This window comes from Bombus huntii, chromosome 6, assembly GCF_024542735.1.
Source record: "Bombus huntii isolate Logan2020A chromosome 6, iyBomHunt1.1, whole genome shotgun sequence".
Taxonomy (NCBI): Eukaryota; Metazoa; Arthropoda; class Insecta; order Hymenoptera; family Apidae; genus Bombus; species Bombus huntii.
The window spans coordinates 9,856,707-9,871,805 of NC_066243.1; the positions used below are offsets into that span (position 1 = coordinate 9,856,707).

Sequence of the window (15,099 nt, forward strand, 5' to 3'; positions counted from 1 at the left end):
CACGTACTGAACGGAGGGTTTTAATGCGGGCGATGCCAAAGCGGCTTGAAATCGAGATATTGTATTAAAGTTTTCTGAAAGATGGTATTAGTGTGCTACCAGTGTGTTACAGAATCTTCCAATTTTTCTCTGATCTCTAATAACACGTTTGGAAGATACAAAACTTGCTGCTGTCTTTATCGCTCTGCACAAGACCTCGCTCAAGATGCTCCACCCCATAGTTACATAATAATACGAATTGATGAACGAAGATAGAATACGATAAAATCCCAATAAATCCAACGATACCCGAAGAAGAAGAGACGTCAACCCTATCACAGTACCGATAAAAAGAACCGGTATCGTCTGCAACCTTAAAAAATGACCAACGTTGGTCATCCACGTCCGAATAACGTGTACATAAAATAAATTAGATGCCATGGTATCCTGTCTTATCTCCTTCAAACGAACCGATGTTAAAGGATCGAGTTCACCGTCCGAAACTGACTGTCGCGATAACGACGGAAAAGGTTACTCTCTTCTTCGGCGGTTTCCGCTTTCCGCGCAGGCAACTGCGCGATCACAGGTCAAAGAAAAACGTAGCCTCGAGTTCGAGTTACGTTTTTGTCGATGCTCCGGGAAATTAACTCTTGACCTCGGCCAGGGGAGTTTTATGAAAGCGATAAATCTTCGGCCTTACGTATTTACCCCAGAATACGCGCTAATGGAGAACGTTTTTATCTTGTCCTTCGAGGCCAGTCGTTCGCGATGAATCACACTCGGACGCATCGCGTCACTTTCGCGCTGGTCGAAGCTTCTTTTGCGCTACCATGCTTAATTAAACTATCGATTAAATCGTATGTACGTGAAAACCCGAGGGAACGACGCTTTCACGGCTGTCACCGACACTTTGCGTCGTTTTTAATCGCGCGTTCCAACGTTTCCTTCGTTCAACTCCCGTCGTACCTTTACGAGCTTTCGAATGATTTGTACGCTCCGGGGCTTTTCATACTGAAGTTTATACGTAATCGTGACGAATTTACGGCCGAAACGGGGCTGCGGGTTCGCTGCCGTTTTATTATCGTGAAATCCTGTAATCAAGCTTCTTAAACGCTCCTTGATACACGGTTTTAAGTAATACCTCGCGAAATACGCCGTACAGAGGTTCGATTTTACGTCGATTAGTATACCTTAACCTGATGATTACGTAAGGTGTTTTACTTTAACTTGACACTGGTCACGTTTTCAGGGATCGTGAAGAAGAACTTCATCTATCTTTAATTTTTGTCCTTTGAAGAGAATCGTAACGTTAATTATAATATAAAGAATGCGCGACTACCACGTATATAGATATTCATATTTAATTCATTCGTTGCGAATATCGCGTAATCATACTGTTAGAAGTGCATATACGCGTTTAACGATTATATCGGGTCTCCATTTATGGGGACAGAATTATAGTTGGTGATCGATAAAACGAATTTCCGCTCGCACCAGCGCGTGAATTATTATACGAATGAAAAATAAATAGTAAGCAAAATTGGTAAATTCCTATTGCACGAACTTGAATTACTATTGTTCCCCAGCGAGATTGAATAAATGAAGTTCTACTCTATAGAAAGTATTTAAATATTTATATGCATATATCTTTCCTATTGACAAAAATTATTTCGACTTCTAGAACAGTAATATCTTCAGCGTCGTTCAAAGTGCAAGCTATGTTTAAAGGATGAAACCCCAAATAATTTCGAGAGTGGCAAACGTATTACCTCGACTAACTAAAAATATTAAAATAGAAATAAAGAGCATGTTAATTGCAATGTAGAACTTTTATGAAAAATCTAGCGCTGTCACTATTCAGTTGATCAGTGAGATCAGGCACGAGCTGCGCGCCGGCTGTGACGGTAATTAATGCAACGGCCGTTAATTACGGGTTGGGAACCGGAATCACGGAGAATCACGGGATGATTTGTCGCGAATAAAATCGCACTAACACGCAACAAGTAAACGTTCGGCGTGAAAACGACGGAAACAAAAGGAGAATGCGTTGGTGGAAAGCGAAGCTGGCCTCTGCTCGAATTTCCTGCGGGACAGTGGGTGACGGAAGGGTGGCGCGTCGTGTACGCGAAATTGCTTCTCTTTGTCCGGGAACGTCGCGAGACTGGCCGTATCTGAGGGAACCCAGGCGGCCAGGAAAAATTGCCATTGTTCCTCACGGAGGAACGTCGTTCCACGGAGAGAATGGGCCGGAGATCTTGTTACGCGATACTTAATGCAATCATCGAGGAACGAGCATCGCGGCGTTATTGTAAGACGGTAATTGACATGCTAATACGACGTCGTAACGATGTTACGCGCGTGTGTTCACTGGAATTAACAGTGTATCGAGAATGGTCGATAAATAAGCCAGACAGCCGATAGGATGGGAAAAGAAGTATCTCAAGATCAGAAGGTAAACGATGCCATGCTATGCTATGATACGGAAGAAGGAAGAGAAAATGACAAAATAATTCAGAAAAATAGAGATATCTGTCTGTAATTTTGTGATTAAATTGCCTCTTACCGAGTACTTTTAAAACAGTTTAGAAACTTTGCCGACCTATGTTCCCCTATTACCGTCGCTTTAAAGAAAAATAATATCCCCATTTTTTCTTATAGTGGTAGATAGGTGGATTACAGGATGAAGATAACCTCGAAGGTAGCGTACATCTTTCTCCTATCGAGATTCATTTAATTCTCTTATTTTACGGCTCGTTGAGCAGCAATCAAAGTAGTCGATCGGTCAGTCGATCGACGAAAAATTGTGGCGTTCTGGAAGATGCTTAAACGATAGCCAGGTAATCTAATTTTCCAATTTATAAATGGGAGCGAACGAACGTTTCTGGTCGCACTGATGTCGATAATTTCACCGTAACGAACATTTATTTGCACGATACGTTAAATATTTGCGTCGATTTATACACGAAATTATCGAACTACCTTGATGAACAACACACACATACACACGCGTACACGTAGGTACACACAGGACGAGAAAAGGGGAGGACAGGTGGGTGAGATACGTGTATCCGTGTATCCGCTTATTAATTAAAGCGCCGCCGCCGAATAGTTTCTCCGTTTCATTCAGAAGTCGTGTAAACAAAGAACGAGTTGGATAAAGAGAATCAGAGAAAGAGGGAAGTTCTCTCGGTTGCGAGACGCCGCGGCAACCATCTACGATCTCCTTTTCATTTCGTCCTTCCTATCCTTTTTCCCCGAGACCTTACGCTATTAAAGAAAGGAGATGGAAAGACGGGGGAATTTCGGATTACTAGCGACTGCGAACTCGCCATGAAAAAATCAATCGAAAGTTTCACCTTTTCTCGCTTTCGCCCAGATCCGTTGGCGCCAGCCAATGAAGCCTTTTTAAATTTGTACTTAGCTATTCCCTCCTGGGGACGTGTCGGAACTATCGAAGCGGCGTATAATCGATTTCAACGGGTCGCGCGATATTTTCTCCTCGCCTGATCGGCCTCGACGAGCTAAAGGATACCCGTTGCTCGACTTCTCGGTCTCGCCCCTTCTGTAAAAAACCTATCTCTCTCGTCTTACCAAGCTAAGAAGTCGATGACGACTATTGCGCAATGGATCGGACTGGGAACCCTGACGAAATCAACGAATACGATAATCGAAGAGTCTTCTATTTGGTGATCCAGCTGGGCGGAGAGGGGGGATACTTTTAATGATCCGTCCCACGGATAAACCGTTGGCTCTGGTAAAAACAATTAACACGAAGGCGTGACGAATCACAGCCGTAAATTATCGATTTCTCGCGGCGTTGATTCAGCCCCTTTTCATTGAATTACAGCCGGCTGTTCCGTTTCTCCTCGCGACTCCTCCGTACGATCGAACTCTCCCTCTTCGCGCGTGTTCGTATTTCAACGTGTGTGTTTGCTGAATAAATTAACGGCGCGGCAGAAAAGGTTGGGGACAGGAGAAAGGGCCGAATGTCGTTTCTTTTTTCACGAGATGTCGAAGATTCGGGGCACACCGGGATCGATTGTCACGAAGATTCCTATAGTCATGGGCCATAAACAAGGGATTATTACACGGAAAATAAAGGGAGAGGAAAGGAGGAAGGAAGAAAAAAGGGAGGAAGAATGGACGAAAAGGGTCTAATGGTACAGAGACACGCACGTGGAACCCGTCGAATTGGAACGAACGGAACGAAAATTACACGGTAGATTTAATAAAGCGAGGATCATACGGGGATCCACGCGTAATTTGGTGCGCGGCCTCAAAGTCTCTAATGACGGCCACCAGCCTCTACCGAAGCCAGTCTCGTTTGGATTTTTCACCTCCGCCTTTAGCGTCGTTCTCTCGTCGAACACTGTTTTCTGTTCCCGAGAAATCCCTTTTCTACGTATTAATTTGCATCGAGGAACATCCGCTACAACTCTGCGCCATCTTCTTCCTCTTTTCTTATTTGATTACACGTACCCGTAAATTATCGAACGGTCCGCGTACCGTTTTCCTATTGAAGTTTCCATTGTTCGATAGATCGCAGAGATAAAAGCCGAGAATATCGATAAGCTATGCATGGAACTACGTGCAGAGTAGAAATTTTCTTGTGTATCGTATTTGACGCGATTTTATTGTATTAATCGTAGAAATTAATTTGACGTCCTTTCTTTTTTTCTCTTCTGATAAACTCATTATTATCCTAATTTATTCAAACAACAGCTAATTGTTTCTTGGATCACTGCAAGTGCCCCACAACTGTTTGGATTCTCCGTTTAAAATGCACCTGTAATTGATTCCACGCGACGGCACCGAATTAATTCCTACACGTGATGGAAACAGAAGTTGTTGTTTATGTAAGTGGAACAACAATTCGATTTAATTTAACGAAACCATTCTGAACGGTTGATCGTGTTCCGATATTAAATGCACGTAACGACGACTAGAGTTGGAAAACAAAGCGGGCGAAGCTTTTGTGCTTGGCTAATGATTACACGCGCTCTCGCGCATTGTTAAACGCTAATGCATTTAACGTTTACCATCGTAAGAAAACGAATGCCAGCTGTGCTTGAAGTTCTTGTTTACCTTTACACGGGTGAAATTCCGATTGCGCGAACGTGCCGTTTAATAAAATCGTACCGGGTATGAAATTCTCGTAATTCCGGGCGTGCACACGGCAGATTACAAAAATTACGGTGCAGAAATACGGAAAATGATACACAAAGTGGTATAATCGACGGTGAAATTCGCCGAGAAAAATTGGTATTAATTTTAATTGGAAACGCTCGAGCTATTACAGGAATGATTGAATCCGACTGCTTGAAAAATCAATTGCCAATTTAAGACACTTAGGTAGACTCTGAATATTTATGCAATTTCATATTTTTATGAACGTAATGTAAACGACGATTTCTTTCGTCTATTAATTCCAAGATACATATAATTGTAAGGTATGAAATATTTTATTTCAAATACTTTACATATCTTTCGCGTAGAATACGCGTCCTCTTCATTTTTGCAGCTTTAAATCCTCCCACGTGCATAAACACTCGCAGTCTAATTATAATACAATTAGGATATACACACATATTTCTTTTACGAGTCTAAGCTTGGAAAATGCATCGTGGCAGCTATTAAAAGTACATTTAGCATTTGAAGAAGCTTATACAAATGTTGAAATCGTTTAAGAGAATGATAATTGAGGATTTAAGAGAAAGATGAGAGCGACTATGAATATCACGTTAACATTTCTCGCACACAGCGCAAGGATCCTGTTTGGAAGAAACTACGAATTTAAGAGAAAGACGAGAACCACTATGAATATCGCGTTAACGTTTCTCATACACAACGCGAGACTAGTGTTTGAAAGAAACTATGTACGAAAGAGACGCGCAGCATCCCTTTCTATCGTCACGTTCGGCAGGTTCTCTTAAAGTAAAAAATTTGTACCTCTCAAAGGGAGAAAGTTCACGAATATCTCCAATTCCTATCTCGGACAGTTTGCCTGCCTGCGTTCGCATTCGATATTCCCGTCGCACGTCTCGTTACGCCGACATTGTTACCGTGAAAACGAGGATGTTATGATAGGCAGACGCGGCCCGTTTTGCGGATTCTCGGAGAAGAAAGGAGCACAAAACGCGAAAGACCGAGGGAGGGAGGTATAGAAACGAAGGAAAGATGACAGGGCGCGGGAGAAAGAGGAAAGAGAGGTACGCACAGAGAAGACACGAGACAAGATGCTGCCTCGCCGACTATATTCGATCCTCTCACGGTTATCATCCCCTGAATGGACGAGGGAGGCAGAGAAATTGTAGCGCGACGGTTTGCTCTTTTAAAACGGGCCAGGCCTGAACTGACACTTCGATGACAGGTAGAGTGCCGGCAATTGAAATAACAAGGGAACGCTAAGGAGGAAGCGCTGCTTGAAAACGAAGGGAACGTGGCTGGCTGGCTGCTTGCTTGCCTGAATTCCGAAAAGTTTGTTTGAAAGGAATCCGCCGCGATGCTTCGTGGCATTCGTCTTCCGTCCTAGATCCGACGAATTGCAAAGCGGCCAGAAAAATTGTCCTTTTCAAACTCGTCGCCGAGCGTAACAATGGTGAGCCGCAGTCGGCGGGCTCGACGACGCGTTCCCGTTCTTCTCGGCCCTCATCCCCCTCGGATATTATCGTTCCTTCCGTATGAATTAAACGGTCGGGCTCGGCGAAAGCTCGTAAATAATTCACGACCGCGCAGACCAACGTCGATACTCGCTACCTTCCTTCGAGACGTCCTGCTGGAAAATCTCGAACAGATACCATTTTCTTTTCCCGCGATTTGGCCTTGCTTAAATCTCCGATATACAATATCTGTGCTGGAATCTTTTTCTTCCAAGTACGGATTTAACTATGATCGTGATAGAAGAAGGGAAGTGAAGGAATGATATGTTAACGGTGAGATATTATGTTCGATTTTATGACCACAAAATTTGGTCGGTCCTCTATGCTGATCCAGGTAGAAATTGAACAGTGGGGCCAGGTTCACGGCGAAAAAATTGCCATTTACCCTCTGGATCGCGTTCCGCACTCCTGTCGCGTCTGTCAATCTCACGAACGCCGCGCCGCTTGCACGCCAGCATTTACCGCGTCCATTAATCAGGCACAAAGGAAAAATCGGCGAACAGCGTCGCTCAAAAACGAGAAAGTAATTAACGCCAAGGGCGGCACGGGGTGAACTGCAAAATCATCGGACGGCAATAGTGAACAAGAGAGAGAGGGGGAGAGAGACAGAGTGAAATGTAGGGAGGAGACCCTAGTCCGAAATCCTGAAAACCCTACAACAAAAGCTACCAGTCACGGGATCTGGACCTGGACCCGACTGTCCAAAAATTTCTCCCCCCATTAAACGCATTCACTGCGTTCCCCTGGCTGTCGCGCGTGTTCGATTACAATGTAACACCGTAACGAATTTGACGCTGGTACCGCGCATAATTGGCTTCGATCCTCTCCTTTACACGACTGCCTCTCTCCCACCTCTCTAACTGGCGTTTTCAAACCCGGCCGGTTTTATGTCGTCGCTGAAAATATTCCATGGAAAGGCATAATCTCTTGCAGTCAGGACCGATCATGAATCCAGTTTCCCAGTCAATATCGTTAAATCGGCCATATGTATCGTGCCTTAAGTCTAGTCACGTCCACGTTTCTCTCTGATAAATTGATCGCGTTTCGGAATTCGCCATGCTGTCGCAGCTGTTAACGGGGCCAGCCTAATTTCAGAGGGGTTGCTACCCTTTCCAGGGAACAGATTTTCGCGAGATCGTCTGACGTTTGAAATATAATAGGATTAACCACGTTGGTTGATCTCACGTTACTTAACTTTGCTAATAAAAGAGAATTAGGTTTTGTTCTCTTTTTAATTGAATAACAGTGGGACGAGTACTGTCAGCAGCATCTGTTCAGACGTGATTAAAATCTTCAACAATTATGTCGACCCGTCGCATCGAATCGAGAAACATGCTCGAACACGCGAAAGATTAAAATTGGGAAATCTTGGTTTCTCGTACACGTTACGGTACATCTTAACTTTCGACCCAACAGGAATTTCAATGGAAATTACATCGGAGAATTCGCGACGAATTCGTTAAGCAAGCAACTCGCCGGAAAGAGAACGTAATAACCTAGGTAACCTCAAGGGAACGTAATATTCCGGCAGCCAGGTTGGCGGAAACTGGATCGACAAGGTGCACGCAGCCGTGCAACGATAACTTTCTGTATCAGCCGAAACGTAGCCGGACGCGGTTAATTCGAAACGGCGGCGCGTGGAAAATTATTCTCGCGGCGGCGCGCGGAAAATTATTCTCGCCGCGGCTGCACCGGTCTGCGAGAATATTTTCGTTTCATAAATAAAACGGGGCGCCGCGTATCTGACTGTGGGGTGGATGATAGTACGGCCCGAGTTTACACTCATAACATCTGAAAGTTTGCACCAGTGGCCATGTTAAGGTCAGTCTGTTATTTCCGGTGGCCGCGTTGCTCGTGCGCGCACTTCCGTTCTTCACCGCCTTCTCTCCCTTTCTCCGGCAACCGTTCAAATAAACTCGTGTGTCGACGTTTCGACCGTGAGCCAGCGCGTAGCGCACCGTGTCGATACGGCCTGGTTTTCTGAAAAGTTCGCAAGAAACATTTTGGGGAACGATATTCGAGGACGGAACGGTCCGGAAGGATTCGAAATCAGCCAGTAGATCCGTGCGGGCGTTTTAACGCAGAACGTATCGATTTGTACGCCGCCATGAATCCGCTGAAAATTCCTGTTCCCTTCTCTGGTGAGTCATATCCGATTCTTTACATTAACCGAACAAGAAGCGAGGGGAAAAGCGCAGTAAAATGGGGATCCGCTAAGGGGGTGGTTTGTAAGGATAACAGGGGCATGAGGCAAAGAGAGAAAAAAAAAGTAATCAACGTAACCATATTTTACGGAAGCTGCGTATATGCAGCACCGTATTACGCTGGCCATGATAAAAATACCACGTGGTCGAGGGCGGACCGTGAAAAATTTCGCTGAAAAAAAGGTCTAATATAATATTTTTCCCGCATGGCAATGAGCGTCGTTGTAATTTCCATGCGACGTTTCCGTTTCGATGATTAAAAAAGCCCTGACCGAAGGAAAACGAGTTCAGACAGCTGGGAACGAACAAATTGTGGAAAAACGAGCGACCGCGCAAGGGATAGCTGAAGAGATACATCGAACGCGTGGGGAGGCAATAAAAAGTAACATTTTGATGGCAATTGCCTTAAAATATTCAGGCAACGTTGCGGGCCAGTTTTATAGCTTCCTCGATAAGATACCAAAGATTTAAAAGGTTCCAACATCACAATTAAATTATTCGTAACGACATTGGCTTCGAGCGGGTATAGTGGTGGGAGTAGGGAAATACAAAACGCCAACAGTCACGAACCGGTTCACATACATTCTACGTAATAGTCATTTATATCGTTTCAATACGTTTTATTTACTCTAATCTTTCTTTTCTTTGGCTATCCTATTAACGAACACTGAACGAACAGAAATGATACTCTGTTAAACATTTACAATTTTGTGCAACTTTACGCCAAAGTGCAATATCAAGAGCCATTAAGCCAGTGTAGCCTCGATCTTCCCGCTACTGCTCTTGAATTTTATAAAATTTATTACAAAAAGGTAGAGTAACCAAGAAAAGACATGCGATCGCGTGAGACTTTCGAGAGGACGCGAACAGCCCGCGTTAACCTTGTTCCATCCTAGTTGAAAGCGCGCGTAAGAGCCTGTATACAAAGACGGACCGCCGAATGGAAGGAGCTGAAGCCAATAAAAAAAAAAGAGGAAGCGTTGAGCGAAGAAAGAAGTTCGATAAGATAAAAAGCAGCACGAAGCGCGTATTAAAAGTGGAAGTAGCTCTTAAGTAAGACGCAAGAAGCACTCTGATGACGAAGTTAGCCGGTGTATACCCGAGACTCGGGATGGAAATCGTCGAGCGCTAAAGCGAAGAGATGCTTTCCAAATTGACCAAACACGCTGCGAGATAAGTCTGTTAACGACTTCACTAAGAGAGGAGTGGCAGAGAGTGGGGCCGGCTGTGCACGGAACTCGAAGAAAAAACTACGAGATGCGTATGGACCGGGTCTAAAAGCGCCATAAAAATTCTGAGCTCTTCAAATATTGCACAGAGATGCAGGTGCACTCTGGATACGATGGCGTGTCCGATAAGATTAGTACGATTTTCGAGAAAGTACCGAAGTTATGAAATAACGTGTTTTATTGCGTGCTATCGTATCACCTTACTGGAATCGCGCGGTATCTCGTCGATAGGAGATTTTCGATATTTGCAGAGCAAAAGCATTGCATTGGAGAGATCCGGTAGAAACACTGACCTTTTCGTTAATGAGGAACGCGCGAAACGAGAGTGGATAATGAGTAGGAGGGAAGAGCAAATATTGACGTTTACACCATTTCCACGTGTATTTTTTAATAAAATTCCCGACGGGCCGTTTTGTAGAGGACGATGACCCCTCGCACGCTCGGCGTAATTGCAATTTTAAACAGATTTATTATATCGGGAACGAATTTTCCTCCCTGTTATATTTGTTCATATATTATGGAGAGTGGATAGTAGATTTTAGTTGAAAATTGCTTGCAAACGGATTAAAGAAAATTACCGACGGTGTTCTTAGATTAAATGTTTTTAATCCCATCGATTTACAGGCTGTATTTATTTTTTAATGAAACTAAATTGACACTTTTGTTTCGGAAATTTCCACCGAAAATTTCATAACGATCGTTTCCTTCATGGTACGGTCGGCCATTCAGCGAATCGCATCGTTTCTACCTTTAACTATTCACCAGTGGAAATCACACTCGGGATCGTCGCTCGTTATTCTCTCATTCATTCCAGCGGTGCGATTCATTTCGCGGCGTAATGCGGCGGGGGTTGGCCGAGAGTGCTACGAGACGGCCACCGTCGAAAAGGAAGCGGATATCTGGGCACGTTTTCCCAATCTCCCTCCCGGTTGGAACGTCAAGAGCGGCTCGGAGTGGTTCACGCCTATATAAAGAGGGAGCGAGAGAGAGAGAGAGAGAGAGAGAGAGAGAGAGAGAGAGTAAGAACGCAGGGGAAATGGCACGAAAGCAGGAAAACGAGGAAGCTGGAGAAACAGAGACGGAGGAGGGATTTTGAAGAAACACCAGCGGCTTATTTGACTCGTTTCATTCGCGGAGTATATATCTCGAGTTACATTTATGCCTGTGGAAAGAACGGCTTTCGAAAGGATTCGCAGAAAAGGAGCGCACAATGCCAACGAGGCGAAAGGATAAAAGCAAACTGCGCTACCCTTATAAGCTGCGGTGACCTGGTGGCCCCGTAAAACACCGAACTGACAATGAGAGGCCACCGAGGATCGACTGGAGCTGCCACTAGTTTCGCTGCGAAGTGCATTTCACCCGGTGGACAGCTGATAATGCCAATGGCGACTGATACGCCAATCTGAGAATGTAATAGCACGGTTGTCGATATGCGGTTACGTCAAGCCGATCCATCCTTCCTGTTCTCGCGATCCTGACCTGGAAATGGCTGACCAGGGAATAACGCGACAGATAGTTTGTCGTTTCGAGCGCTTCGTCGCGCCGGGGCGAGAAATCGTATCGCGTCGTTTCATTATCACCGATCGATGGCGCACGATCCCTGAGACTTTTCTCGATATTTTTGCGATCGAAAATTATGCTCGCGAACGGTTTTTATCGACGTGGACAGATGCAGAGAGCGCGTCGGAATATCCTCTCTTTGTTATGTAAATGCATCGCGAGTTAATAGATTTATAGAAATTTATGAGGGGCTTAAGCGTGATCTACAGCGGCTTCGAACCCGATGAGCCTGGAACAGGATAACAGTGCTCTGTATGTTTGCTTTTCTTTTTGTCCTTCTCCCATGGTCCTTCCTTCCTCTTACTTTCGTCTATTTTTGCTTTCAAGGGAAAGACATTTTCTAACGCTTCCGGACAGTATCTGGAGATGGAAAATTTTCAGATAACGATGCTGTTCTTCCGATGTGCGTGTAATTAAACCGGGTGGCGGTGTTCCGTCTCGCGTACCACGGATCGTAAAGCTTATCGTGCAATTTGCGTAATGTGCGTAGAAAAGCCTAACGAGTAAGAGGCATAGTAGTGTGCGGTTTCTTTCAATTAATTCCGATGCGGTGGCCACTGACGGTCGCCGACTAAATAAATAATCGTGCATTAAACGCAGTCTTCTTAGGAAAAGAAAGAGAGAGAAAGAGAGAGAGAGAGTAATAAAGGAGGAGAGATTCTAGAGAATAAAGACCAAAGGAGAAGCAAGATCCGACCGGGAATTAATTAAAAGAGAAACAACCGTTTTCTTTTTTTTCTCAACTTCCTCGTTTATTGCATTCACAGTCACCACGCAGTCTTTAACTTAACTCGTTTCACTGTCTACCCGACTTCTTAAATTAGATACAGATTATCCTCTTGTCAAGATAGATCCAAACTTTGATTATTTACAAACTTCAGAAGAAGGCTGTTTAGCCGCGACATGACGCTGACAAAGTCGCAGACTTTACCATCCCCGTTGCGTCATTTTGAAAATCCGTACCGAAACGACCACCCACCGTCAAGGGAAGGGTGTGTCGAGAAAAAAAGAAACCAACGAATCAACCACCGGTACAAATCCTCTTTTAATTTCTAACGTCCCTTCAGGGCCAGGGAAAACGCAAGGCCGGTGGTAATCCCATTTGTCTTCCAGATTCGGTCCAGCCGTTGTCAGGTACAAATGTAAAGGGCGACGAACAGGTACGCGCGATCGTAGATTTCTACCTGTTCCGATGGGCGGACGCCTCGAGACAGCCCCCGTGTGTTCTCTTTTCCTTTTCCGTTCGACAGCGCGTTCGGCTCCGGGGATTACTGGCAGATTTTTGTTCCCCGGATGAGAGTTTGCTACGCGAACGAAAACGGCCGCCGGGCTCCACGCAATTAGGAGGCGGGACACGTATTTCGAGAGCCGTACGATCGACGGCGAAAAAGCATTTTTCACCGGCGATCTCGCGCCGGCAATTTTTATCCGCGCGCTTTATGCGCCCTCCGTACTTTCTTTCCCTCTCTCCCTTTTTCTCTTTCTTTCCCTCTCTCTCTTTCTTTCTCCCAGTAACCACCCTCTGGCCGTAGCTGGAAAACACATAAATACAAGGGAATTATGGGACTAAATTACGCGGTACATTTGAAAGAGTGCGCGCGCGCTATGAAGTAGCTTACGACAGGCCAATCGATGGAAACCCATTTTTTCTCGACTCGTACATCATAGCCGAAATCGAAACTGACAACAAAACCCCCGTACCGCTACGCGTATGGCGTGCAATAAATCACGGTAAAAAGAGCACACGGTCCTCTTTCTCCCCCATAGTGAGAGCCTGACGAAACCCTAGCTTCTCCGTTACCGTCTGCCTTTTTGATGTGATCTTACAAAGAGCCTCCTCTCCTTCTACTTCGTTCGACGACAGACTAACAACCAAGGATCCTTCCTCTTTCTTCTTATTCTGCAGTAGAATCGCCTTCCAAATATTCGGGACACGAAAATAGGACTATCGACGAGTTTCCATACGAAGATCTTTACGAACTTTTTCCATCAGAGAGACGAATTTAGAAACATTCCTCTGCATATGTTCGCTCGAATCGCGTGATACAACGATAAGATACTCTACCATATATATCCTGGTAAATCAGAGAAGCCTCGAAAGGAAGCGAAAGTATCTGTTTCCTGTATATTTTCTCGAACGGAAGATAACGCAGATACGAGAATAGAAAGTGGCTTCAATCACATATTGTTTGACTGAATGCATTTCTAACGTAATCCCGTAAGATGACTGGATCGAGGGTAATTTCAGGAAGAAAAGCAAGACCAGTATCGATGCGGCTTATCAACGGATCAGCCGCTAATGGAAGCGTTGGCGGCACAAGGTGTGAATACGCCGAATAAAAAGGGACCATCGCAGACGGTCCCTTGTGCCCTTCGGATTTCCCTCGAACGGTCACTGGCCGAGCGGATACGTAGCTTGAGCCGAACAGCTGAAACTGAAGCGTGTCACGAAAAGTTAACACGACCGAGCGAGTTCTCGTGGACGAGGACGGCCACCTGACACGAATAAAAGGAACAAAGTCGGCCGAGGGGGTGCGACGCCATTGTCGCCGCACAATTCCGAGGGATCGGCCAATCAATCGACTTTCCTAATTTCCTTGTTCCACCGACAATGTGTAACCGTAGCACAAATATGTGATTCCGACGAACGTGTCACCCTTCGAAGAGTAAAATTGCTTCAGATCAGATACAGAGGTTAATAACTTTTTTCACTAGGGATGAAAGGAAATTGACGAAGTAGAGCAGGCTACACGCGCTAATCGTTTAATTAGATCGCGAATGAACGGTATTATGAAAATTCCATAGAAACATGGATTGGAAGAAGTGGAACAGTAGAACGTCTCGGTTTAATATACCACGGAGAAAATTAGCTATGTGTCATGGTATAGATCGTCAAGTTGCGTTAAAAGGCTAGGCGGTGGCGCTCGGTATCGGGGACATGTTAACGTTAGACATCGGCGAAAGCGAATAGGTTGTCGTGCAAAATGCACGTCGAAACCTGTATTGAATTAAGAACGGCAATGACGACGCCAATGATAATCGATTGAAGGTAATGTCCGTACGCGAAACGAGCGGACGATGTAATTTTGACTGTGTTCCTTTGCACGCTGGCAGGGAGCCATCCGATAAAGGCAACTTAATTGGTAAGTGGGTGAGAATTGTTGCGGACTCGTGAACGGCCCACTACGGAGGGTGAGTTCGATCAATAGAGTTTTCTAATTGAACTCGACGACAACTGGCCCGACGATGACGACAAATTCCACGCGTAATATCGGTTCGTATACTTTTCGATCGTTCCATATGTTCCCGCAAAACCCGCCCGCCGAAGATGACCCCATTCACGGTTCGATCACAATGGTGCGAAATGTGCCGCCGTTAAATCGAGGCCATAGGTCGAGGCTCGTGTTCAATGAAACGGCTACGATCTCGTTAGTTTGTCATTTGGGTATGATATATAATTTTAGAGCA

At 45.0% G+C, this 15,099-nt stretch overlaps 1 protein-coding gene across 2 annotated transcripts in view; it reads right to left on the bottom strand.

Moving 5' to 3' along the window:
• LOC126866397 (toll-like receptor 6) overlaps positions 1–15,099 on the bottom strand; it is a 47,213-nt gene that overhangs the window by 26,872 nt on the left and 5,242 nt on the right. Inside the window, exon 2 of one of the 2 annotated variants that reach the window (XM_050619927.1) lies at positions 12,362–13,163. The exons of the other annotated variant lie outside the window; for it this stretch is intronic. The gene's annotated coding sequence lies outside the window, so the exon portion shown is untranslated. Of the gene's footprint in view, positions 1–12,361; positions 13,164–15,099 lie in introns of those variants that run through there. 2 annotated transcript variants of the gene reach the window in all.